Raw genomic sequence first — 23,865 nt, 5'->3', positions numbered from 1 at the left:
TTTGTTGAAATCATATTGAGTATTTCTATACTGCATTTCATTCATTCAACCTTGCATCCATTTGAACTCTATAAAGCATTTTGTACCACCTTCTTCTTTTGTTCCTATTCACCTGTGTGCTACCTTATCCATTTCATGTCAACTCCTTATTGATTATAGAGAAGTGTGTTAGTGCCAGATTCTCCGTTGTTAATCTTTATCATATCAGATTAAGTGTGCTATTCAATTATTAATTTATTATAAGGTGTGATATATACATCTCTTGTTTAAATTATCAAATAAACCTTTTAACTTGCAAAACAGAACTACTTCTTGGCTCAGTGGGGTCAGGGGGATTCCAAGAGAGGGGTGTTATATAGGGGTAGTCATCCAGAACGCATGAACTGGACATAAAGATATATCAATAAGGGTTTTCATTCAGTATTATAGACTAGGCGTTGACTTAGCTGTAGTGTTGGATTGAATCCTCTTACATTAATTTCCACTGGCGTCATCCTCCTCTGAAAACTGGTTTCTTTCTCCTCCACTAAAAGGAAACCAATATACTCCCTAGTCTCTCTAGTCTCTGCCCGCTATACGAATCACTCTTCTTTTCCCATTCTGATTGATCTAGCTGCTGCTTTGATACTGTTGATCACAATATGTTCTCTTCAAGGCCTCAGTCGTTACATATTTCTGATACTGTTCACAAGTGGCTTTCTTCCAATTTAGCAAATCACACTTATTATTTTGTGTGTGCTGGTCACTCACCCTCACCCTTTTCTATAAAATGTGGGGTTTCACAAGGATCTCTCCTTGGCCCTCTACTGTTTTCTCTGTACACGATTCCACTTTCTGCTAGTATCTTTTCTTTTATCTTCTCTTACCATTTCTATACAAATGACAGTCACATTTTCTTCTACTTTAAATATGTTTCTGAGTCTCTGCATTCTAACCTCCTTGCCTGTCTTTCTTTAATTTGGGGTTGTATCTCTTTAAACTTTCTTCATCTTAATTCATCAAAGACTAAAATCGTGTGGTTCCATCATCTCGAATTCCATCTCCCATTACTCCGCACTATATTCTTTTGCCCCCAAAACATCTAACTCTCTGTACTTCTGCTTGCAAATTATGTATCATATTTGACCCCTAACTTTCCTTCTCTTCACACATTCTATGCAGTGCTGGCAATTTACCACTTTAATCTATTCAACATACATGAGATTCTCCTCTTTCTAACTTTCAGTGTGACTAAACTCTTAGCCTGAATCATTTTCCATTTAACAAAATTGCTCCTCTCTTTTATTCTTTGCCTAACTGCTTATCAACTTGCTCCTCTTAGCTCTAGCTTAAATTTTTCTATTCACCTTATCTGCTGTCTCACACCTTGTGATTACATCACTCAGGCTCTTTAATCAGTTAATGTTTATACTTTGAGTTTTGTCCTCAATATCGCTTTCTTTGTATTATTGTCTAATTTAGTACGGGATGGCATATCCTTAGCTTTCTTCTCTTATACCCTGGTACCAACCCACATGAACCATACATTCTCTATCTCTATTCCTTCTATTTCTCATCCTCCCTCTGCCCAATATGGCTGCTCTTTTTTCTCTCTCCTGGCTTCTAAACTTTGGAATTCTCTTCCTCAGTCTATTCAATCTCTCACCTCATACTCCTCCTTCCTTATATTTGAAAATCCATGTTCTTTCTTCCTCTTAAATGTATAAATGTTTAAATAGTATTACCAGACTTGATTGAAAGTCAAATTGACCTTTCCTATTTGACCAAATTTCCTTGATCTTGTTTTGTTGATATTTGGTCAAAATAAAATTATGTGGGTGGGGGTAAGGGAATAGGTTAAGTTAGGGGGAAAAGGGAGGGGGGGGGGTAATGCAGGGGTCCCCCCCAGCAATTTCGAACAAAAAAGCGACCACTTAAAATTAGGTAAAATAGGAAAAGTTCAATTATTTTCGGCCAAAAAGACCTAAACAGTTTAAATGAATACCTTCTTTTGTACCATTGTCATAAAAAATGTGTTCATCTCTTTGGTGATTGCACTATATGTGCACACATAAATTAAATGAAATATATAAAGTGCTGAATCGAGAGCACCTTCAGGGAATCCAGTTCCTGAGGTTTATTAGTGATATGTGAGGACAATTCTATAAAAGTATCTCTGCTGATGAAGGATTTTAATAAATGTATTCAGAGCCTTTAGTTGCCTGCTTTTGTGATCCCACACTTCACGCTTCCCTTTACAATGGGTTGACAGGTTATCGATTATCGAGCATTGCTTTTACTTTTTTGTTGGGTTTAGCAGGATTTCAGTCTTGCTTCTGTTAGACTACTTAACGATGCCTATTTTGGGAAATCTGTAAGCATCCCTGACTACTTCAATTGTTCAGTAATTTATCTGGCTTTTCATGTGTCTTCCACTAACTATGTCTAAACAGGTACTCTCAAGTTAGAACTATTAAGTCTTGCTGGAATGCACTGGTACTCCTATTTTAACATGTTTAGTGCTGCCCAAAAAAAGGTTTTGCCCGAAGGCCCCCAGGAATTGGGGGTTTGGGAGTTGGCACTGCACCTGGATTTCTGTCCCAAGAAGTAGGTCTTATAGATGCACCTGATTCCACAAAGATGCCTCTTTTTAGAGTGAAAACATATGTGCTTGGGGCACTCAAAGGGTTGCAAAAGTGCTTGACTAGAGACTGGCCACACCTGTTTACTTCAAGCACCCGCTGAAGCCGATGGACAGCAAAGGAGAATGAGAAATGATGTCCTCAAAACATGACAACATTAAAGCGGCTGCATTGTTTTGCTTTTTCCAGATGTGCATAGCAGATGCCTGATGCGTATTACCTTAGAGAGACCACTACTTGTTTTTGTTGATATGTTGCAGAGCAACCGATAGCCCCTTTTTACTATGAAAAGAACAGGCTGCATCTTGGACACCTGTAGACACCTGTAGAAAAGCCAGCCCTTTGTTTTTCAACATCAAACACACCTGGTCAATAAGAGAATTTTTAGAAAAAACAAATGTATTTAGGACTTAGACCTGGTAAGCAAAGATAAAAGTGCAGGTGATAGGCAGCGGTGGACATTTCCCAGAACTGCTTACAGCACACAGCGTCAAACCCACGTGAGAACAACAAAGCTTCCAGAAACAGAAACTCGTTTACACCTGAGGGGAACGACCAAAGCCCTCTGCATGCCACCAGTTATTACCAGCAGATTGTTTTTCAAAGTGAACAATATATCATTTAAGGAGTGCAAAACAGTGAGCTGGAGAGTTGTGAACAGGAGCAATAGGAGTCAGTGAGTGGGGTTAGGAGGAAAGGTGGAGGTTGGGTGTAACAAAGAGACCCTTCATGTTCGTGCTTGATTGCCACTATGATTTGTTAAATGAAGCCTCCTCCCTATAGCCAAAATGTTACCGTTTCACATTTCACTTTATTATTGTTAACTCTGGAAGTGACTCTTCATAAATGTCTCTGGAGGATAGCTCAGGGGCAACGTGCACGTTTGATCCCCGTTCCGCACTTAGAAACCTATAAAGCGCGTTATAAATAACCTATCATATCATATCTCAGATTTTGTATTTTCTTCTTCCTTCAGCCTCAGGAATGGCCTCTTATATGTTAAGTCAATTCTAGGTGATTGCTTTAGGATGATAACAGAAAGCGGGAACTCTGGGCACCATACTGGCCATAAGACCATAACATGTGTGCCCACTACCATGGAGGATGCCCTTTAGCATAATCTGCCACACATACTTTCACCAGGTCCGCCCTCGGGCCCTCCTAATGATAATGTTGCATGTATCACACTATAAACTTACTTTTGTCACATAGGCTCCAACAGAGAATCAATTAACTAGGATTAGATGCCCTTGCCACCCCATTGCATTGTCACCCAGAACTTCAGACAGCTCCCCACAAACGCACACAAACCCACAACAGATCCTTACCCAACCACCAACTGCTCTTCACATAGGGCCTGAAAGACAACCGCATATACTTTCACCATCGTTCCCATTCCTTCCTTCCCTCGTCCTTGTTCATCCTGTGAAGTGATGCAGCCTCAGGTAAATCACTATCTATAATCAAGCACCATAACGTGAATTTTGCCTGATGTTTCAGAGCCACTAAATGGTGACTGCCAATGCTCCATACCTCTCTCGTGCTCTTCTCTCACAAATGTCATCCCTTCTGCCTCGTCTCAGAATGCCACAATGAAGTACAAGCGCTATTCAAGCAACCAAAGTCACACAACATAACTGGGAACATGATACAATTACTGCATTGGCCTCATTACGAGTTCAATTCTGCAGTAATTACAAAGAATGTCCACACACTTTACCGCCACTTGGTCCCACAGATTTACTGCAGGATTATGAGTGAGGGTAAATTGGCATCAATCACCATTTTTGGAGTCCACAGCACTCCATGGGTATTTGTTCATATTTACCTTGAGCAGTAATTCTGCCACAGTAAATCACTCTGTTTTTTTTTTAACTTAAAGTGAAGGATTTTACCTCGAACTAGATGCTGGAGGAGAAATGCTCCGCTTCGCCTCAAAACTAGGTATTCAGCTGTGAAAAATAGTTTGTGGTAATTCTGTTACCACCAAAAAAGTGTCAGGAATGTACTTGTTGCCACATTTTTACCACACTGTGTAACTCTTTATGAGGCCCTTTGTTCCCACAGGGCAGTCACATATGTGGAAATTGTGCACTGTATTTTTAATATGTTCCTTCATAAAACTGCAATGTTATCTTTTTGGCTAACTTCACAGTTCTAGGATTGCAATAAAGTCGATGTTTATATGTCCCAGGTGATTGTAATACTAATAATGTCAATGGGGAAAATGAAGTGAAATATTTGATGCATACTTACCAAATCCACTGGCTTAAAAAAAAAAAGGAACTGGTAAAATGAGACGTAAGATATAGCCTTTTCTTCTAATTATTATGTGCAATGTACGTTGTTGGTTGATAGACATGTTATGATTGCTAAACAATAAATACACAGAATGTGTTTTGAGATATAATTGAGAATGTTGTTTATTGAGAACAATTCAAATTGGCTTAAATCATCGATACCCTTTTAGGGAAAGATTTTCATTGCACCATGTCAAAGATAAATTCATTTCCAAGGGTTTATATATACCTGATTAATTAATCTGCTTGTATTTGCCTATGGATTTCACATGATGAAAAGTGGATCACTCACGCGACTGCAAAGTACAGAGTTAGAGCAGTAGGATAAGCGCCAGTTCATTTACTTTTGAGATACGGAATGCTGCTTTTGCAAAATGCACTATCTATATTGGCACTTTTTAGACTAATGGATGTTGTGCTTGAGAGAAAGAGGCAACATTTAACAAAACGTTTAGCACGTGCTAAGTGACTTTGTACCACAAAAGTACACTTTGCACCACTCTAAATGCCTTTTCCGATTCATATATCGCACTTTACGCTGGCCCTTCCCCCTTAGCAACCTGCTTGAGCGTTTTGCGTGGGATAGAGCGCTGTGTTTGGGAAGTGCCAGTGCAAAGAAGAAAAAGGGGGAGGAACATGCAAAATACTCATTAAAGATGAAAAGGAGGAGTAACACGGACGTGGGGAGTGGAGGCTCGGAGCAAACAACAAAAGCGCCCCATAAAGCACTAATTAAACTGTATTTTCAGAAACAATTGTATTTTCAGAAACAATTGCACTATCACTTTGACTCCAAGGGAGAATGATCTTACCACCACTCATCACCCCTCGCAAAGCACAAAGCACAAGTCCATTCATGAAAAGCACAATGCAATCCCACAGAACATTCATTTGCCACAATGCTGGATCCTGCATTGCTAGCACCGATATTAGTATATGGAAGGAGGAGGGCAAGAATATTCCATACACAAACAACAATATCTGGGATTCCAGATGAGGAAATGCATGGAAGATACCACTTCCTTCCCTATGTCATCCTAGACCTGGTCACGGAGTGGGAGAATAATTTAGCATCACCCACCATGTGCTCCCAGGCTGTGACACTTCTGGTTAAAGTGCTATCAGCCTTATACCTCCTGGCCACTAGATCATTACAGTGTAACACAGCCATTTTTGGGAGTATATCGCAGCACACATAATAAAGGTGCATCCACCAGGTCTTGTGCTGCATCCTAGCATGTGTGACATGAAACACACTCTGTAGGCAAGACAGAGAGTGTGCCAGGTATTTGCCAGGATGCACACAAGACAGCTACATCTTGTGTCATTCCCTATACATCCGGTCCTGGTATCTGGAACCTTTAGGAAAACCTGGCCCATCAGTGAGTATCAACTATCATCTACACACAAGCAGTCAAAGAAACACAAGAAATGACACTACTTGTAATCAATCCTCATTATCATAACAATTGTCATAAGGGCATCAATTGAGCATGAACCTAGGTTTGGGAAGCAAAGGAGTGCTTCACAATCATAGAGGGAAGAACACAGTGTGGGAAACACAGAAAAAGGGAGAAGGGAGCAAACATGTGAGCAAACATGTGAGTGTGATGGTGGGCAATTGGCAGCAAGGGATCAACAAGCTACCAGGGGAGGATACAGTGGGGAACAGATCACTGAGCCCTATGTAGGGCGGGGAGGGCAGGGTGTGTGAACCTACTTGTTAGGGAGGAGTCATACCTTGAAGAGGAAGGTTTTGAGCTCTATCCTGAATTCTCAAAGCAATGGGGCAAGTCTAATGTTGATGGGGAGGAGGTTCCAGAGTCTTGGACCATAGACAGAGAAGGCCTGTCCACTGTTTCTTTCCTTCCTTCACCGTCAAAGTTCTAATCTTCACATTTCCTTACTTTTGATGGATTGCAGGCCTTCGAAGATGCTGAGTTTCTCAGTGAGGTAGCTTGGGGACTTCAGGGTGGCAGCCTTGAGATGATGCAACACAGGTATGCCCAGACGTGGATCCTGAGCCTGCTGGGCCTAGCGACCCAAGCTATTCCTCACTGATGATGCCCAACAATACTGTGTTCTTGTGCAAAAGGGATGTGACCTAGCAGTTTGGGCTGCCCCTTTTTGGGATGGGATCAAGACCGATTTGCATATGGTCTTTCCCCTTCTGTAATGGCTTAGCAGTCTACAAATGATGGTCTGAAGGGTTTCCCAGAGCTTTGCCCATGGTTATGATTGATTCAAAACCTTCAAGCCATCAACATTTGTTTTTATTTTTTGTGCAACAGGATGTGAACATGATACTGGCCTTCAGTGGAAGCAACTGCATCTCGATGAAGGTTGGGGCAATTTGTATGAGTTTGTGGAGGCCTTTGATGAGTCCTGATGCAGCATGCAGGACACATCTCTGGGTTGCCAGTGTAGTTGCTGGAAGTTTTCCAAAAGAGCTTTGCCACCAACCAGGAGGGAGTGGACAAAAGCTTGGACAGTGGATCTGAAGTTGTTTTCTGGGTTGAAGGGCTTAATTTTGAACATGAGAGAATTTAGCTACCAAGAAATGTTTGTCTTCCTTGATTTGTGCTGTTTGAACGTGAGATGTCTGTTGATGTTTCACCTAAGATAATTGGCACAGGTGGCCAGCTGTGGTGGGAAGCCCTCAATGTTCATAGCAGAGAGTCAGGTTTGTATACCTGGTTGTTTGGTGTTGTTGGTCAGCATTAGGAAGTCAGTATTTGAGTGGTTGAGCATCAGGTAAGCACTAGACATGCAGGACTGGGTCAATGGGGTCAATGTGAGGCCGGCCTTGAGCCTGTGAATATCTACAATGGCTTATATCTGTGTGTCATCTGCATATTGCTGAATGTGGATGTTGTGGGATTGAGGAAAGTTCAGAGCGGTCCCATGTAAAGATTCAAGATCACAGGGTACAGGATGGATCCTTGTGGTACTCTATAGGTGATGGGCAGAGTAAGTGATTTTAAAGAATCCATTTGTATGAACTGTTGTTGATTCGCAAGTTAGGATTTTGAGCAGCTGAGGGCAATCATGCTGATCCCACGTGGCTATGTAGATTGACAATGAGTGTCTGGTAGTCTACTTTGTCAAAGGCTGCTGAGAGGTCAAGGAGAATTAGGAGGCAAGAATGGCCATCATTGAGGATTTTAAGTGCATCGTCGATCACCATGATGGTAGCCATTTCTGCACTGCCTCTGGATCTGAAGCCAGATTGGTAGGACTGAAGGAGGTTATTGGCTTCAATGTTACTTCTTTCTCAAAGTGCTTACCTAGGAAGGGAAGATGAGGGATGAGGTGCTACTTGCTAAGATTGTCAGTTCCCGCTGTTATTTTGACAAGATGTGGGAGGATTTGCCTGGTATTGAGGGATAGAGGGGAAGGTGCCTTAAGTCAGATAACAGTTGATTATTGACAGGTAACGGTAGAGTGCTTCAGTCAGAAGGCTCTTGAGTACAGAGGCAAGGAGGATGTTGTATGCCTACAATGTGTACTTGAGGGATGCTAAGGTGTCAGTGTGGTCTTCCATAGTATGTGCCTTGAAAGTTGTCCAGGTACTTGTGGTTTTGCAAGATGGGATGTGCAGTGTGCTGTTATTTGTGGCATTGGTGTCTCTGTGTTTTACGGATCATGTTGAATTTGTTGACAGAGAAAGATTTGATGGTGGTGGATTATTTGCTGGAGTGTGCTACAGGTAGATGAGGAACAGGTTTGATGCAGTGACTGATGGATTTGAAGAGTTCTCTTCTTTCATTATTGATCTTGGCTATGGTATTTTGGCAGGCGTCAGCCTTAGCAGGGTCAATTAATCATCTGCTTGTAGCGTGGTGTTTCTTGAGCAGGGCAACGTCGGGTGTGCTGCTAGATAACTTGTGCACATTCTTGCTCACTGATGGCTTGTTTGGTGATATTGAGTTCTTGGGTGTGCCAGGGTGCAGAAGGTCTAGGCTTCAGGATGTGCCAGTTCACTGGGGCATGGTGGTTGATGTTGTTTGTGAGGTAGTGTTGAAATCTTGGAGAAGCACATTGCAGTCCTGGTGGTAGATCAGCCCATGTGAGGAGGAGTTTGGTGAGGTCTTCCATGGGAGCATCCACTAAAAAGTTCTTGAAGGATCAGAAGGCTTGTTTGCAGAGTTTCCAATGGCTATGGCTGAGAGGTGTGGTGTGACGCATTTGAAAGGGGATTGTCCAATGGTCCATACAGTCAACTGTAATAGGAGAGCTGTGAATGAGGTGGCACATGGCAGTGATGATGGGGTCAAGAATATTACCCCTCCTGTGAATTTTGGACTTTTGTATGCTGTGTAAGGTTCAGTGGGTCGAGTAGGCAGGAAGACCTTTCTTCATTGGTTAAGCTTGGTTGCTGGTTTGCCAGGTATGTTGAAGTCACAGAGGAATTTGTTGCTGCCATCCGTGAGCGATATGGTGGTGACCAAGTCCTTGAAGTATTCAATGAAGGAGGCTTGGGTGGTCTATAGATGAGGTGAAAAGTGACTGTGTCTGCTGTGTGGAGAGAAGGAAGTGGTGTGATCATTTTCCAAAAGAGCCAATAGTGGCAACGTCCTGTTGGGTGCATGGCCATGCTGACTTGTGAATGATGGTGATATCACAAATCTGTAGCCGCTGTAGTCGAGGACATCTAGGATGTTGGTGGAACTCATGCATGCATCGGAAATTAACTTGTCATCCAAGTCATATGTGATGATGAGGTTGGGATGTCAGCTGCATGGTTGATTTCTGAGCGGGCATTGGCAAACATCAGTTTTCGTAGTGGTGGATGTTGGAATGGTAATTTCTACGTTAAAGGAGTTGAGGATGCTGTGATGTGGTGTCCATGATGTTTCGGGTGAGCAGTGTGGTTGGCTATGAGTGGCGATAGTAGGGCTGGGCTGTTGAGAGAGAGGTGTGAAACACATAGTCAATAACAATCGCATCAATAATCCTTTACTCCTTTGCAGGGGACAGTGCCTACCCTCTGTCACCATTCCTGTTAACACTGACAGGAATCAAGCCACCCCAGTTGAGGTGTTCTACAACACAGCACACATAGGTACTAGGGTTATAGTGGAGAGCACATTCAGAGTGATTAAGTTATGCTTACGCTCCCCTGTTCCCCTGCTCCACTACTGCCCCGCTCCCCTGACCGCATAGGTGACATATTGATAAATGCAGCCCCTGTAGTATGCAAATAATTGTGGCATGTTTTGTCCTTCATAATACTGCCACATGTTGTGGCATAGCAGAGAGTTGTAGGAGGGCTTCTGGCCTCATACACAGCACCACCCATTTCCTTAGCAGTCCAAAGGGAACAGGGACTGGACAAACACAACCAGGTAGTACAAACCTACTTTGCATGAATTACAAACCCTTTGGAACACACAGAGTAAAGTTAAATCCCTGATGACCTGCAATAGTCAGACGGGCTGATCCAGCTTGTCCATCACAACACCCTGAGATTTCCATAACAACACCCTGAGAATGTGTATCTTGGATTAACTAACGTTATGTGCCCCATAACATTAATAACACACTGCCAACTCATTTACATCCTTGACATTAAGTGCATAAACCACATCTACACTCATGTCCAGTCTGGAAGAAAAGTGTCCATGTCACATTCCCATAATTCCTGATATTGCACAACCACTCCCTGGCATATTGGTTCTATGACATATGTTCACCTGAGGCGCATGCATCAAGTGCAACACAAATGTCTCACCTGACTGCCATCTTGATGCTGGTCTTGCTCACCTCCACTCACCACTGCCATGTACATGCTCCTGCAATGGGGAAAATCAACAGCCACCAACCCCCTCCTCAACATGACTCTTATACCCTCAACATGTCCATTGTCCTATCTTGGCAATGCCATCCACATCTTCCAGAAAGGAATGTAGCCACTCATAGAGTACCCAAGCATAATTATATGATGTAAGGTTACACACTAAACTACAGTTCTTGATCACATTAATGGGAAAAAGGAGCAACATTACACAAGACACATGAGAAAGACATTTAGGCCTCTGACACCCACACCTTACCAGCAATGCAAAGCATACTTCACTCATCATCCACATGCATACTTGGCATCTGGATCATCCATTTATGTGGTTTGTGAGAGTCAGGTGTGTTGTATGCTCATGCATCTGACTACTTGACATGACATATGGCATTCAAGGCTGACATGACAGAATTGTAAATCAAATGTCACACAAAAAAGAACTACTATATCTGCCTTCACCAAAAACATGTGCACATGAGACACTGACTCCAAGCAGCATGTTGTGGAGGTGTAACCAGTAACACAAATTACATGCATAGCTGATGAAGGAGAAATGCACATACACAATTATCTAGGGTAACAAGCATGTTTACTGACAGTGACCATCACCCAATTATCACGATATTGGTTTTATACATGATCAACCCTACGTAAGCAGCATCATGCCACTATTTGATTGCATATATCACCAGCCATGCTAATATATGACAGTGCATAACCTTACCTGGTGGGACTGCTGTTGTGCTGTGAATCTTTCACCACCTCCACCAAACACTGGGCCTGTGGATTGGTGCTCGGAGGGTCCGGGTGTAGCAGAGGGCATGAGGACTTTGGTGGAAATAAGGTGCTTGTGATGTACTCTCAGGGAGTGTGGGCAGTGGATGAGGCAAGGAATGTGAAATGACATTGGAAATTTGTTTGGACTAGCTAGGGAGCCTGGTTGACAGACAGCATCAATGTTGAATGGAATGTTCACCTGTACATTGGAGGTTTTATCAATCCAGAAGACCATGCCAATTGACTTCACTGAGCATGACTGCATGTCAAGTCCCCCAGTTCAATAATGTGCCCAGTAGCATGGCCAGTTGAGTTGCTGCCCTCTAGAGCACTATTGTCCTGTCAATATGACAAACTAAATGCAGTCCACCTTGTATAGGGGGAGTACAAATTGGAAAATAATCTATACTTCCTCCATGGGCTCATATACACCAGGGTGTGTGAAAAAAGGGTGGTGGTGGCAAGAGGATAGGGGTGTGTGGGGACATAGCCAATGACATCACCTGCGTGGTTCAGCTGGAACCCTCAACCTATGGTGGATCCAGGGATAGTGCTCTCTGACCATGCACAGCCTAATCCTGGTCCTCATTTGCTAAGGCCACTTGTGAGAGGGAAGCATGCACAAGGGCCCCAATTGCAACAAGGTCCTGATGATGGCTATCGAGAGTGGCCAAAGAGTCAGCCTGCATGCTGACCCTTGTTGTCTCTAACAGCATGTTGAGAGTTTTCCACAAAGCAGATATCTCTTGGTGGTGGAGGTCCATTTAGGCCAACATCTCTACATGCAGAGTTTGTCTCAAGGAATCTGTGTCTTCACAGTGGCTTATCCTTGATGCCAACAGTTCTGTATGCAGTGTTTCCCTCCAGGTGGCCATCTCTTGCAAGAGGAAGTCCCCTGAGGCCAAAAACCCATCACACAGGGTTTCCCTCAAGGTAGAACCCTCCATGCAGGCTTCCTGGCTCTGATGTAGCATGTATTCTCTCCGCTCCTCCCCGGATAGGCATAGTTCGGTAGTGTGTGTGGCACTGGAGAGGATGACATTTTCCACCAGGCAATGCATGTCCATGATGGTCTCTTGCCAGATCTCGCCCCATTAGACACTTGCATGCAGCAACTCCTCCTCCCACTCCAAGTGTCCAGCAGGCACACGTCCACCAAGTTTGATGGCCTACCAAGCTGGGAAGCCAGAGAATGTGCCTTTCACAGTGAGCACACTGTGAAGGAATGGCGTTCTACAACCCTCCCACTGACATCAGCCCCCACTGCTGCCTCTATGATGGTAGGAGGCAAAGTTACAGACACCAAATCCACCATTGAAGCAAGCGTCTCCATATGCTTTCCACATCTGATTGGCAGAATCAGCGGAAGATGAGTCAGCAGACCTGATGATGATGGTCTGCAACAGGAGGGGATTCTCACCAGAGACAGCTGCACTGGTCAATGGTTGTGTCTCATCTTCCGTCACCTCCTCCTTCTCTTTCTCCTCCACCTCTTCCTTCTCCACATCTGCTGCTTCATCACATGTACAAAGTCAGATAACAATATTCAGATGCTCACCTAGCCCCTTGAACATGCATATTCAAAACCAGATGCATACAGACACACTCAAAAGAGCATGTGCAATCATGGTGTGGCACATTGCAGCATGCATCAAGCTGTGGATTGGAGGAGTAGGTGACCATACATACAGTCAGACATGTATGAGAGTGGAAGATATAACAGTAGACAGATGGAGTTCCATACTTCATTGCTGAGCTCATTGCTGAGCACATTCTCAACTTCATACATGCATACACACAGCCTCTTCGCTGGACGGGCATGAGCCTGCCTCCGCAGCGCCGCTTGGTCATCTGCTCTTGATGTCGGACCGCGGCTCGCCTGACAAGAATCTGCATCCAGCAGATATTTAATCCTGCTGCATATCTATGAGCACCCTCTCCGCTGTGTCGACTCCACCGCTGCACCACCCAAGATTTGGTCTCTTGATGCCTTCTTGTGCATTTACACCATAAGGAAACGGCGTGGCACACACAAAATGGCCGTCGCATTGGGCTATTGACACTGGTTGCCTAGCAACCATACGCGATCCGTATTGGAGGACTCGCGCTACTTTATCAACATGGCTCTGCAGGAAGGTGTGAGCCGGCACCTTCCCGACAAGGCACCTGATATAAGGCACTTTGCCTGTCTGTGCCATTGATCCACCGCCTCTTCCCCGGACGGGCAGGAGCCTGCCTCCGCAGCGCCGCTTGGTCAGCTGCTCTTGATGTTGGACCGCGGCTCGCCTGACAAGAATCCGCATCCAGCAGATATTTGATCCTGCTGCATATCTATGAGCACCCTCTCCGCTGCGCCGACTCCACCGCTGCACCACCCAAGATTTGGTCTCTTGATGCCTTCTTGTGCCTTTACATTATAAGGAACATAAGGAAACCGCGTGGCACACACAAAATGGCCGTCGCATTGGGCTATTGACACTGGTTGCCTAGCAGCCATACGCGATCCGTATTGGAGGACTTGTGCTACTTTATCAGCACGGCCCGCCGTGAGCCGGCACCTTCCCGACAAGGCACCTGATATAAGGCACTTTGCCTGTCTGTGCCTGTCCGTGGCCGCCGTGCCGCTACTGCCTGGTCTCGCTAATAACTTAATGCCTCATCGAACATCTGTGAGTACTACCAGACCCTTGCAATGACCTGCTAACACAGTGTCTCCACATGACGATTATTTGTGCTCATGCCCTAGGCCTCATCTAGTTTGACTCTTCACCCTCTGCTATCGCTGTCTGCGGCCTTAACCGAATTGCTATCCCACTAATCTAATGTTGCTACTCGAATTGCTATCCTACTACTCTAATGTTACTCATGTCTCTGCTCCCTCCTGAACCTACTTACCTGAGCACTTCTCACCCGTCGTACATATCGCACGAATCAGCTGATTACAAAGGGTACATATATCATGCCCAGGCCTCATGCGTAATATTGATTTAGCCTTGTCCTACTGCATTCATGGCATCTACACTGCCACGCATTGTTCGTATGACCATTGCCTTATAGCCTGGCCACGTCACTGTGAAGAATTTGATTCTGCCTATCTTATTTTATTGAACAAATTGACACATCTATCTGCTTTGTGCTGCTTATATGACCTCCTAGCCAGGTCAAGCCGCAGTGATATTTCAAATTAACTTACCCTGTTCCACTGTGCCTATTGCACACAATTGTGATATTTCGAATTAGCTGAATCTAGGTGGCCCTGTTTATGCTTTTGAATCAGTGCCTCTCTGGCTCTCACTGCTAAATTGAATCTAGGTGTCCTTGTTTATGCTTTTGAATCAGTGCCTCTCTGGCTCTCACTGCTAAATTGATTCTAGGTGTCCTTGTTTCTGCTTTTGAATCAGTGCCTCTCTGGCTCTAACTGCTAAATTGAATCTAGGTGTCTGTGTTTATGCCATGCCATACCTCTGTTGCTCACTGTGACACATATACCCTGGCATCTACCTGGCTGCACTCTGCACTGCCTAGCCTCTGCCCTAACAGCCTGACTTCTGCCTGTTGCATTCTGCATTGTTTTTCTTGATGTGCCTGACATTTGAATCTAGCTGCGCTATATTTTGCACGGCATTCCCTGATGTGCCTGCTGACAAATGCTGACTTTTCTTTTTGCCGCCCTGGTCACTATATGACTGGTGGTATTTAGTCAATGCTAGGCATGTGCACACACTGTACACTCAGGTGTCCTTATGTTTTCTGACATTTAGTCAAATCTAGGCACCTGTATTCATTGTGCCGCTCTGGTCACTGATACTACAGTCCCATCTAATGAGACCCAATCTTGACCCGTGTGAACAATTTAGTAGATATTCTACTCAGGTAGCTAGCACTACCATCATGCTCGTTAGTGTGCTCCTTCTAGTACACTACATTCTAGCCCTACGGGTTGCCCGAAGGCACTCATCTACCTACTGCAACAACCTTCCCTCTTTGGGCTGAACGCGATCAACCACCTAATAATCTGGCCCGCCCAAAACTACACCACCTGGCACTGCCGACTGTGACTCCTATAATGAGCCCTGCAGCAACCACCGCAGGCTTACACTATTCCAGTAACCATATTAACCAATACCTTAATGACCGAGCTCTGTGGCTGGAACACTTCGCCAGGAAACCCACTCCTAACCAACCTTGCCCCCTCCCTCTTAGAAACAAGAGACTAGGCACTAGATTCCGCCCACGACACTCCCGCAACAACGCCACCAAGCAAATCTCACATACACCACCTGGCTCACCCTCACCTACCACTACATGCAAATCCACCACCACAGGGGTCAAACTGCCTGTGTTCAAGGGTGTCCTTATCAAAGCTAGATCTCTCACAGCACATGCATTGGACATTGCTGACCTCATCACCACCTCTGACCTTGACTTCATTGCTATATCTGAAACTTGGCTACATGCCGCATTCGGCCCTTCACTATCCTTGGCTTTACCACCTGACTACGGCATCACGCGATGTGACCGTACCACTGTTCAATCCAGAGGCGGTGGCGAGGCCTTCATCCATAAAAACACTCTCGACCTAAGAGTGGTACCCGACCCCAAACTCGAATAAGCCGAGTCGTTGTCAGTCAAACTATCACTAACGCCTAACCAAACGGCCACCCTCCACCTCATCTATAGGCCCCCAGGTCCGGCACTGACCTTTGCCAGTGAAATATCCACTCTCCTCCTTGACAAAACTAAGAATAATTCTCAAATAATCATCCTAGGCGACCTTAACTTAGGTCTTGGTGACCCTAAAGATCCTGTGGCAATAGATCTGGAGAATGTTCTAACTGACCTCGGCCTCACCTTGTACATTCAAGAACCCACCCATATCAAAGGCAGGACCCTTGACTGGTTAGCCGGCTCTAACTGCAATATCAAGGTTCTCGACAATACCCCTTGCTTATGGTCCGACCATCACATCATAACTTTTAATATTGAAGCAACCCCGCGAGCCCCAACACCGATAGCACCAGCACTCCCTACTAGAAGTAAAAAGGACATAACTAAGGAGAAACTCCTCCCACTGTTACTCCCCTCTCTCAATGCGGCCACCAACACCTGCTCTGATCCCACCTCCCTAGCAGACACCTATAACCAAACTATGCTCACGGCCATAGATTCTATAGCACCCATCAAACTTAGGAAGGCCAAACCATGAGCACATCTTAATTCATGGTTCACCCCACAGTTAAGAATGCTCCACAAAGTTAAACGCTGTGCTGAAAATCGCTGGAAAAGCCACCCTTCTGATGAGCAAAAAGATGGTTTCCTTCTTGCCTCACTCACCTACAAAGATGCTATCATCACTGCAAAAAAAGAGTCTCTTAACAATCGTATTCTGCAAGCTGATTCGAATACAAAGGAAATCTTTAGAATCATAAAAGAACTGGAAACACCAGTCTCCCCCCGCAGACACTTGCACGAAAGATAGTAAATGGTGTGCTAACATTCAAGCAGCCTTACTGAATAAAATCTCCACGCTACAATCTAAAATTAAAGACAAGCAGCACAGTCTGAAGCTCGACAACCGCCCTCTCCCCCCTGCTAGGGCCCTTCCTCTAGACACTGCAAACACCAAACCATTTGCCTTCTCACCGCTCACCGTCACCGAGGTAGAAAATATCATCTTGAGAATTAAACCATCCAACAGCCAAGGTGACCCTTGCCCAGCTCCTATCATTAAGGACTCTGCACATGATTTGACCCCATTCATTACGGCCTTCATCAACTCCTCCTTTAAAACAGGTATTGTCCCGGACAACCTTAAGGACGCTTGGGTGATCCCATTGCTCAAAAAACCATTCCTAGACCCAAGCATTCCTACTAACTTCCAACCTATCACCACGGTATTGTTTCTGCTTAAGATTTTAGACCGCGCAGCATTCCTTCAGATCCAAGATTACTTGGAATCTAACAATCTGCTAGGCCTACGACAATCTGGATTTCGTCCCAGACGTGGGACGGAAACTGCTTTAATAGACCTAAAAACCCAAATTGAGGTATTGAAGGATAAGGGCAAACTAGCAATGCTACTACTTCTCGACCTCTCTGCCGCATTTGATATGGTCAACCACCAGATCCTATGAAGGCACCTCCACTCTGCTGCCAACTTCTCATCCTCTGCTGCGGCCTGGATCAAATCCTTTTTGAGCAATAGATCCATGCCCCATCCGCTGCCGCGGACCCTTCCCCAATTCACTGCAGCGTACCTCAGGGATCTTGCGTGTCACCTACTCTTTACAACATTTTATACGAAACCACTCTTTGATGTGCTTGACTATCTGGGTGTCTCCTACACTAACTATGCGGATGACACCCTGATACTCATTCCAATCACAGGTGATTATCTAACTGACACCAAGGCCCTTAACGACATCTACCTGGTCATCCAAGCCTGGATGGCCCAACACCAGCTATGCCTAAATGACGACAAGACGGAGCTCCTTATCCTGGGCACCGCACAACGTTTGATCAAACTAGAGCCGTCCTATCAGTCATTCACCATAGCCGGTAATACCATACGAGTCTCGAAAGATACCAAAATGTTAGGTTTTTACCTGGACGCCACCCTATCCCTGTCTCGACAAATAAATGCAGTCAGATCTGCCTCTGCATACACGTGCAAACTTATTGCAGCCTGCAGACCGTTCCTTACCACCCCTAACAGTATCACACTAGCTAGAACTCTCATTATGGACAAAATTGATTATTGTAGTGCTCTTTACTTAGGTACCAGCCAAGAGAACCTGAATAAACTCCAAACAACCCAGAACAATGCCATTCGAGCTGCCCTTAACATCCCCCGCAACCACCACATCTCAGAATCCAAAACTATCCTAAAGTGGCTACCTGTCAAGCAGAGAATCTCACTAAAAACACTTGCCCTCACGCACAAATGCTTGGCTAACAAGGCCCCTATCTACCTCTGCAGTCGGCTGTCTCGCCACTCGACCTCCCGACCTTTAAGAACTGCCCAGACCCACTGCCTACCGATCCCTAGGTTTAAACTTCCAAAAGCGGGGGCCACTAGCTTCCCTGTCCTAGCCCCTAAGCTATGGAACTCCCTCCCCGCTACAATCAGAGCTGAAGACTCCTTCAACACATTGAAGGCCAAAACCAAATTGTGGCTTTCTGACCAGCACTAAGACATGCTCTGCGCCCTTGTCTTACATACTCTGGCCTGCTGACCCCCAGTACTATTTTCTGTACACCCTATGGGTATATCCATTGTTAAGCCTGATTGGCACTGCTGCCACCGTATTGTATGATGATAGAAATATTGTTAGTATTCTGTTAATGTTATTATTTTTATGTCTGTATATTTGCATTATTGTAATTTTGTACAAAGTGCGCCCTGATGCCTCCGGGCCTGATGGTTTGCGTGTTATAAATAAAACAAATACAAATACAAATGTGCAAGTATCACATTTGCTCGTGGTGACGTTACAAGCCTAAAGCATTTTGTGTTGCCAACATATCCATAACCCACTTTGCCAGATTGGGCAAGTCCTGAATAGTAGTTAAACACGCTCACTTGCATCTTTACCATGTTATAAGAGACTACAACATGAAAATGCCAGTGTGCACTTGCATGCCCACTGAATAATTGATGGTCTAAATGTGGAATTAACATCATGTATCAAACATCTTTTGGATAACCACTGCAACGTCTGTCTGTAACACATCTTCATGCAATTTCTCATTCAAATTGTTGCTCATCCAATCCCATTAGCCGCCCGGGCCAGTGAATGGATAACTCTGACATCATCCATTGCTTAGTGTTATTCCATGTGTGGCAAAATGTGTGTTCACAATGCACTATCCACAAGAAAGACACTGCAAGTGTGTCCAATGGCATGTGTCTTTAAGGCCCTTGTCAAATATATTTATTTACATTATGTATTGGTCACTTGTTAGGCGCTTATACAATTAGGAAAACTGTTTCAAAGCGCCCATATGGTAACAAGGTGTGGGCAGGGGAAGGTAGACAATGAATTAACACAAAGATACATAATTGAACTAATAGTACAAACAAATCATGAGGATAAAAGGGAGAGGTGACAAACCTACTATGCCTTGTGAGTGTTCATAATGTGCAAGTGCAGAGGGCAGCTGGTAATGGAGAGGTGCTGCGGTGCTAATGGAGAAGTGCTCAGGGTGACTATTGAGAAGATAAAACATAAGTGCAACCTCCGTGCAGAGTGTGAGCCTAAGCAAGTGCAGTGAAGACAGCGGCTGGGATGAGAGATGTGGGGGGTCAGGGCTCCGAGAATACATAAGGGCCCTGCACATCAGTCATGCTACTGTATAATTAACTGGCAAGTGAGGAGGAGAAGGAAGAGGTAAAGAGGAAGGTCTTGTGGCTTTTTCGGTACTTGAAGAGGTCCTGCTCAAGACGCAGGGGGAGAGGGAGGCTATTCCACAGAAGGGAGCCCGCCGAGGAAAGTGATCGACCACCAGCTCTCTGTTTAGACAACCACTTCACACACAGGGTGTTGATACCAGAGGAATGCAGGAGTCTAGAAGGAGAGTATTTGGTCAGGCAGCATTGAAGATAAAGAGGTCTGTGGCCCCAGATAGCCATATGAATAATACAGAGGGATTTAAATGTAATCCGTGCAGACACTGGGAGCCAGTGAAGGCTTTGTAGGGCAGGAGAGATGCAGCCCCTTGGCGTGAGGCCAAGGATAAATGTTGATGCCCTATTCTGGGTTAGCTGGAGACGAAGAAAGATTAAGGCGGAGGCTGTTGCAATAGTCTAGCCTGGAGAGGACCAGGGCACGGGTAACATTGAGTTTCTGGGGGAAGGTGAGTTCCTTTGAAAAGGAAGAGCTGAAAGTGGGACTTCTTGACAATTTCCTTAAGATGAGGGAGGAAGTAAAGGGAGGAGTCAAAGATGACTCCGAGATTTCTGACTTCAGAGGAAGGGGCAGGGGGAGAGCCCATGGAGGAAGGCCAGATTGAAGGGAAGACGTAGGGTGCAGGGGACCCAATAGGGAGAATCTCTGTTTTGATGGCATTGGGGCAGAGGTCATTAACAGTGGACCAGGCCTGAATGGCAGAGAGGCAGCCAGGGATGAATGATGGTGCAAGGGTGTTTGATGGAGAGTTGTCTGTCATCAGCATAGCACTGGATGTTGGGGGAGAAGTAGAAAATGAGGCATGCCAGCAGAGAAAGGTATATGTTCAGGAGCCAGGGTGAAAGAATGGAGCCCTGGAGGACCCCATAGGTGGAGGAGGACATGGGGGAGGAGAAAGGGCCCAGAATGATTCTGGAGGTACAGTCCGTTAGAAAGGAGGTAAGCCAGTCCTGTGACTGCTGCAAGATACCAAGGCTATCATGGAGCCTTTTTTTATGAAGATGGAATGGTTCACTGTGTGAAATGCCGAAGAGTGATTAAGGAGGATGAGGACAGCAGGGGAGTTGGAATCAAGGGATACAAGCAGTTCTTCACGGTTGTTCAGAAGACCAGTTTCCGTGCCTCTGGATGCTCGGAATCCAGAATGGTGTTCGTGCAGACCGCCAACAAGTTCCGTATGAGAGATGAGTTGGGGGAGGGCCAACTTCTTGAGCAGTTTCCCCAGGAAGGGGAGATGGAGATGGGGCGGTAGTTGGTTGAGCAGGAAGGGTCTGCAGAGTGTTTATTTAAGGAGGGGACACACAACAGAGTGCTTGAGGGAGGATGGAAAAGAACCGGTAGCAAGGAGTGGTTGCAGGGATCAGCAAGAGCAGGTGCGAGAGAGGAGATGGTATCCTTGATGGTTCTGGAAGAACATGGGGCAACCTGTTTGGAAGAGACCTTCATGAAGTTGACAACTTTGGTGACTTCTTCAGGGAAGTTAGGAGAGAAGGAAGAGAAGGAGGAAGGAGGAGGAGGGTGAGTGGTGGGGGGCACAAGGGGGGTTTGGGTTGGAAGAGTGTGTGACAAGGCTGTTCAGTATGTCCTGGGTTTTTGGAAATGAAGTGAGAGGCGAGTGTATTGCAAAGGGCCTAGGAAAGAGTAGGGACAGAAGATGACTGGTGACGGGTTGGCAAGTTCCCTGCAGATTTTGAAGAGTTCAGCTATGTTGTTGTATGCATTGAAAACTTTTGCCAGAATGTGTGCTCATTTTGTGGCATGGATGGAGAGTCTGTAGTGTCTCTGGATCAGGCGGAAAGCCAGTTGGTCAGAGGCTGAGCCTGAAGGGCCATTTCCATTCAGCAGCCCTGCACTTACATTTTTGGTCTGCACGTTCTGAGTTGTACCAGTTGTTACGCTTGTAGGCACATGTCAGGTGGATCCTCATGACTGGGGCAAGGATGTCAGGGGTGTTGTAATGGACAGATAGAGGTTGCTGAGGGCAGAATCAGTGGTAGAGTCTGTGTTGGGTGGGCAAGGGGGAATGAAGGTGGAAGAGAAGGCAGCAGCTGACACTCCTTTCAATGGATGGATGTTCATGAACGAGGTTGGCAGCGCTTTATGAGGATATGTCACAGGGCCATAGTGACCCAGATGTCAGGTTAGGAGAGAGTGGTCAGACCAGGAGAGGGGTGACCAGGGGAGTATAGAAAGCGAGGTTGGAGTGGATGATGGCGTCTAGCGTGTGTCCAGCAGAATGGGTAGGGCCAGACGGAAGAATGGAGAGGGATAGGGAGGAGCAGAGGTCAGTGAAGAGGGTGCTTGCTGTGAATGGGGAGTGTAGGTGGATGTTTAAATCACATAGTAGTAGCAGGTTGAAGGTGGTAAAGAGAAGGGAGGAATAGAAGTCCACGCACTCATAGAGGAACAGAGAAGAAGTGCCTGGGGGCCGGTAGGTGGTAGCAATGTTCAAGGTGGAGGAAGAAGAGATGACCAATTTGCATACTAGGCTCTCAAAGGACAAATAGTGCTGAGTGGGTAGGATGGAAGAAGGAATACACTCTGGGAAGACTAAGGCAATCCCACCACCAGCACGGTGGGGTCAAGTCATTGAGGTGATCTTAAAGCCATCGGGAAGGAGTCAGTCAAAGGAAGTAACTGAGCTGGCATTGAACCAAGTTTCAGTGAGTGCAAGTATGCCCAGGTCAGTGTCTTCAAGGAGAAGGCAGATGTCAGCAGAGTGTTTGATGGCTGAGCGTGAGTTGCGGGTTGCCAGGCGGAGATGATCGCTGCCTTTGAAGGTTTTTTGAGGCGGTGTGTCGGGCATGATGGGGCTTCCGTCAGCAGTGATGGAACAGAGGGGGAAGAAGGGGAAGAGGCAGGGGAAGGAAGGAAATTGATGAGAGAAGGTAGGATCCAATCAAAGAGAAGGAGGTTGGTGTGAGGACCTTGAACTAGGTCTGTGCCTGTGAGGTAAACATTGATGCAGCAGCAAGATGAGAAGAAGCCTGCAAGGAGAATGTGGAAGAGTAAGGTGGGAGAGTAGCAGTGAGGTGAGAGGTCCATAGATCAGGAGATGGGGCAGAAAAGAGGATGTCAGTGAAGATTTACCTTGAGGATGCAATTAACATAGGTGTCTGCAATTCGGAGGCCAGGGTTTGCAGCAGGGATGTCTTTTTTATGTGTTTTCCTTCCAGATCTTGTGAGAGAGGGAGGATAGGTGATGGTGTAGCTGTTGGAGTAGATTGGGGAGATGGAGAGTGCCATCTCGGAGCGAAAATAGCCAGAGAGAAAGTGAGAGAGGGGTTGGTGTGTGTGTGCTGCAATGCACAGTTCTGAACCTGAAACACAGTTTGAGGAGTGGGTGTTAAGAGTACAAAACAAAACAATGTAGGATGAAGGCACACCTATATTTGATGTTTACACTTTCAGACAGAAACTATGGAGGATAATAACACACCAAAATTAGAATTTTATACTAACAGACATATACAATGCAGGATGAAGGCACATCTAATGTCGATGTTTACACTAACAGACACAAACTATGGAGTATGGGTGAATAGGTATATGGAGAATAGTGTATTGGCATCGTAAATGAATTTTGTATACAGTAATCTGTTCTGTAAGGTCAATGTCAACCACAAACATAGATCAAACATCCATTTTCTAGGTTGCACAACATGTAATGGAAGGGACAATGGTTGCACACAGTACTCATGAATCGGTGAGATGGACCCCGGCCAGCTGTACTACAACATTTGATAGCATATCATGTATTGAGGAAAGCATATATGTCATGCACACCTGGCACTTACCTGATGTAGCTACATAGGTGTCTATGCCTCCCATGCCAACCACCTGCTCACTGGTGATAAAGCGATTTGCCACCACTTCAAATTTCAAATGGAGTTGGCTCCTCAAATTGTGCTGATCCACTGCCAGTAGCCTGGGCAGAAGCCACATTGCTGCTGAGCTTCTCC

This window comes from Ambystoma mexicanum, chromosome 8 (genome assembly GCF_040938575.1).
Source record: "Ambystoma mexicanum isolate Mex_15411 chromosome 8, UKY_AmexF1_1, whole genome shotgun sequence".
In the NCBI taxonomy this organism is placed as follows: domain Eukaryota; kingdom Metazoa; phylum Chordata; class Amphibia; order Caudata; family Ambystomatidae; genus Ambystoma; species Ambystoma mexicanum.
This window is presented reverse-complemented; position numbering follows the sequence as displayed.